Source organism: Apium graveolens, unplaced genomic scaffold (assembly GCF_009905375.1).
Source record: "Apium graveolens cultivar Ventura unplaced genomic scaffold, ASM990537v1 ctg7710, whole genome shotgun sequence".
Classification (NCBI taxonomy): Eukaryota; Viridiplantae; Streptophyta; class Magnoliopsida; order Apiales; family Apiaceae; genus Apium; species Apium graveolens.
The window spans coordinates 4,196-9,232 of record NW_027420562.1 but is presented as its reverse complement, the minus strand read 5'-3'; the positions used below and the strand labels follow the sequence as shown (position 1 = coordinate 9,232).

Below are 5,037 nucleotides of genomic sequence, written 5' to 3'. Positions count from 1 at the left end.
AATTTGGTTCGGTTTGAACCCTCCAAACCGCCCAAACCGACCAATACTCACCCCTAAATTTAACCCTAAATTTAATACTATGCAGGAAATCTGCATTCTCCCATCACAGCTATTGGATAACACGTATTTCGGAAAATCACGTGTTTTGCAATATATTTCACACGCGTAATTATGTTTCTGATACGTGCATCTCTGATCTTATAGCCTGTAGGCATATTAGATACATTTTGATAGGATATTCACAAATAAAATTTTATTTTGATACTTGTGTATTCTGTAAGATGAAAAGTTGCAAAGTAAATGAAAGAAATTTTGGCTAACTAATAACTATACAAACAACAGGTGCATCACTGAAGGAACTTCCTAAGACCTCTCTGCAAGGCAATGTCATCAAAAACTGTAATCTATATCTGATATGTTTTGGGACGTGGACTTCTTCACGAGCTGTTCATGCTCATTATACAAATCAAGGTTGTCACAAGGTGCAGGGTACACGGAACCTATTACTCGACCTTCAACATATGCACACTGGAATATATGCTGCTTGTCTGTGGTTCCCGCTGACATATCCCGGAAAGTGACATTTCGTACAGGAATGTCGTCACTTCCCTGTATCCGGACAGGGACGCGGACTCCCTTCCCATGGATTGACGAGTAACTTATATCCTGAAGCACTGGGAGAGCCCTGGGGTCGAATTCTCCATTTGGGTGTTCATTGTAATCTGTCTTGATAACAATTCCGACCCGGACATCTTCAAATGTAAGATTATGATAGGTGATATCTCGGACATATCCTCCTCTCCCCGCAGCTGTCTTAATACGAACAGCACGTCTTGAATTCCAAAAGAGGGCATTCTCTACCGTGACATTTGACACTCCACCAGACATCTCACTGCCTATTGATATGCCAGCACTGTTATATGTCAGCCAACATAGGCTTGTGTTATATTGGAAGAAAGATGTACGGGCACTAGAAACTGGATAACATTTGAGAACATGAAAAACTTGTTTACACACATTTTGTGGTCTTTGAAGACTCGAGGCTAAGTTCCAAGATATTCAATAATGCTTCAAAGTTCAAACCTTCATCTTGTGATAGATTTTAAGATATCATGTATACTGGTAGAGAGAAGTCACTTGAGATAACATTCTTTTAGGGGGCACGAATTTTATGATTCATTTTGTTTCTAAAAGGTTTCCTGTCAATTTTATTTTAATATTTGAGCCAATTAAGAGTTTGATTCTAGCTGTTGTCCTGCTAATGCGCACATGTTAAAGACAGATGCCACTAAGTTTTCCTAACTTAATGCCTGACACTGATGCAACAACAAAATGATTCATGCACGAAACTAAGTTTAAATGACAAAAATTTACCTGACCATAGAGCGAACAATAAGGTTTTGGATATGAATGTTCTTTGATGGACGCCCATACGAGATCCCATATTGATCCCAACCACTCTTTATAGCAATGGCATCATCCCCCACACTTATGTAAGAGTCCTCAATTATCATATCTTCACATGAATCTGTTCTGACCATCACAAAACGGAGGAATAGCATTCAGCAACCATTAAATAAACTAACTTCTTTCATAGTACAACACTTCTTTACTTAAGAAAATAACTTCTGCAACACTTCTTTTACTCTAGGAAAATATGAAGAGCTTCTATAACGAATTTAAGAGGCAAGCATCTGGTAATACTGTATTTGCAGACATCAATAACAATATCAATTAAAGCCTAACGCTCTTTTAGCCTTAGAAATTGGTTTCCAACAACTATTTCAGCAATTGCAAAGTAATAGTATTCGTTCTTTGAGATACAAACTTTATAAACAAAAAGCCACGACTAAACAAGTAAACAATGATCTTCTCTGTAAAATGAGCTAATTAGCTAAGAGATCATGGTAGCTAAATGACAAAATCAAACATTACAACAGACCAACATAAATTACTTACCAGGATCTATACCGTCAGTTTGGTGCTGCAAAGATTGGAGCTAGGATTGTCATATTTCTAACTGTAATATTCTTGCAGTCATATGGATAGAGCGTCCAAAAGGGAGAATCACGCAAAGTTATATTAGAAATCAGAATGTCGGCTGACCACATAATTTGCACAAGCGGGCCTCTTGTGTGATTTAAAAGTTTTTGTCGACATTTTTTCCACCATGATTGACCCTGACCATTAATAGTACCATTATGCCCTGTTACCAAGAGTATGAAAACATAACTAGAGGTTCAAAACAATTAATCCATCACATTATAATCAATTGACTGATTATAATTATCTTATTCACACATGTGCATGCACCTAAACACAAACATAAACGCTTAAGAGAGGATTGAAGTTTGAACTTAACACAATAACAGATACGTCTCTAAAATAATCTTCATTTATCAGGTTCTAAGTGGCACAGAGGAATCCTATCGTAAGTTGAATGACGTTCATTTTAATTATCCAAATGACCGAAAAAATTGCCAAAAAAAAGAAGAAGATAGCTACAAAAAGAGTGCATGTACAGGCAGAGTGAAATTTTATTTCTTGTTGTAACCTAATCTGCAAATCTGATTCCTTGATCAAATATCATTAAATTTACTGCAAATCATTAGGCAACGCAACAGACAAAAATGCTTGTTCACTAGGAATGGTTGATAAATTTAAGGGCAAGTACATTCTTGAGGTTTAATACCAGTGCTGTATTTGGTCGGAAGGAGTGGATTGGGATTTAATTAAACTTTTAAGTAGACTTCTATGAAAAAGGTTATACCTTCATCTGTGTCACAAGTCCAAAACAGCTAAATCTTCCGATTAAATTATATACATACATCGATTTCCTTCCGACCACTAATAAAATGTACATCTCTAACCGCTAATTGGTATTCGCTCTTCCTTTAATTTCCTTCATAAATTTGTTCCAGCTCAACCTCTACTCCATTCCTTCCAATTATAACTAATTGGAGCCTATTATGTTTGAAAATAACAGATGTCAATATTTTTCATTATCTTCCGGGCTAAGGTACTTGCTGCAACTTGTAGAATAATAGGTAAATATTCTTTAAAGAGAGATGGTTACAATGCTGACCTGTAATGACTATATCTTTGAGATTCTGCCCATGTATCAAACTGCCATACCGGGGACCAGGATGTTCACGCCCATATCCATACGAGGGCAATGGAGGCATTAGAGGCCAGTACTTCTCATCCTATAGAAAATGGAGATAAGAAAGCTACATTTTAGAAACATCATCGTACAAGCTTGACAGGCACTTTATCCATAACACGTAATTCTGATACAAGAAAATGCATGTAGCAAAATGAATGCATTTAATACTTTCCTTTATAGAATGGTTTTACCAATTAATCAAAGCAAAGGTTACATAAAAAAAATTCCATCCTCAATCCATAATTTGAAATTTAGCCAACCAACTGCAGGCACACTCATTGCTAAAGCCTAAAGCAAACATGGTTCAGCTTCCTCTATTAACTTATTATTATATCATTCTTCTACACAACTACTTAAAACAGGTTAAATGACAACTATTGTAATTAGCTAATTTAACCTAATTTGATTTTGATCTACCAAAAAGGACATCATCCGAACATTCATATTGTATACATTGATAATGCAGTTGATGCAAAGAGAGAGAAAAAGTAAAACGTTAAGTAGAGGAATTTCAACGGTGGTCCAAAATTAAGCGCACCATAAAGTTATAGTTAAGCTGATGTAAAAGAGCTTTATACTTGGCACTAAAATTGCATAATCAACATAGTTAAATTAAAAGCACAATATGAGTAAATCCTGAAAGCATAAAAGGGGACTCACATCAATACCAAGTATAACAGCATCTTGATGAAGAAACAAAGTCATATGACTAGTAAGATTAAATGGCGCCGTTAGCCATTTCCCTGCAGGCACATTAAGCTGACCTCCACCTTTCTTCGCAAGCTTTGAAATCGCAAACACACCCCTTTCAAAAGCCTCAGTGTTCAAACTAACCCCATCACCAATGCCACCAAACTCCGTCAAACTAAACACCGCCGGCCGGAATTTCGGCAAGTTTTCGGGGAAAACTAAAAACCGATCAACAACATTTTGTCGCCAGAAAAACACGGAGAAGAATGCGAGAATCCATAGGAGTGTGAATAGAATTCTGTGGGGTGAAAAACAGGAACTGATCTGTTTGAAAAAACTGGGTCGGGTCGGGTTTTCGATTCCGAGCATTGGACAAAAATTGGGGTTATGGGTTGTTGAGGAAATGAGATGGAGCATGTGGGAATGATGTTGAATTGGATTTGATTTGAGTTCATGATGATGATGATGATGATATGGAATTGTTAAATTAGGGTTTGGTGAAAAAGGGGAAGTTGGAGGGAGGGGCAATGTTAGTTGATTGTGGGACTCCGGAGTACACTGGAAGGCAAGTTATCGATTTTGAATTTTAAAATTTCGTAATTTGGTTTGGGGTTTTAACAATGATTTTAGAGTTTTTTTAAAACTTTAATGGAAATATGAAATCCGTTTTCTGTAAAAATGAATTATAAATATTATAATATGTCAATATTTGTTAATAGAACTGGAATTGATTTACAATGTTTTAAATTCACGATTCATTTATATATATATAATTAGGTGAAAATATCGCGCGTCCGAAAAAATAATTTTAATATAGTAATGTGCATTATATAAAAATTCTCCTTTCTTTTTTTTCTTCTTTTTTTTTCACATCAGAATAAAATGAGGAGACATTAACTTTAGTGAGAAAGATGAAACCTTACAGTTTTTTATGGTTTTTTATTTTTATTTTTATTTTTGCATTTTGCACATAGGACACCAATGAAGCACCTGACCCTTGCTGTCAAACATGACCTTTGCTGTTAAACAAACACAATCAAATCTTCTTATGATGAAAAAGGGCACGCTATATTTGTTGAATGTACTCTTATCATTTAAATTAATACACGTCAGCTCTCATGCTTAAAATATGGTTTAACCTAATGTTGTCATATGTTTTTTATAAATATTTTTTATAATAA

The 5,037-nt window shown here is 35.4% G+C and overlaps 1 pseudogene; it reads right to left on the bottom strand.

Annotated features, from left to right (window-relative positions):
• Positions 1–215: 215 nt before the first annotated feature.
• On the bottom strand, positions 216–4,426 carry LOC141704325 (putative polygalacturonase; annotated as a pseudogene).
• Positions 4,427–5,037: the final 611 nt, after the last annotated feature.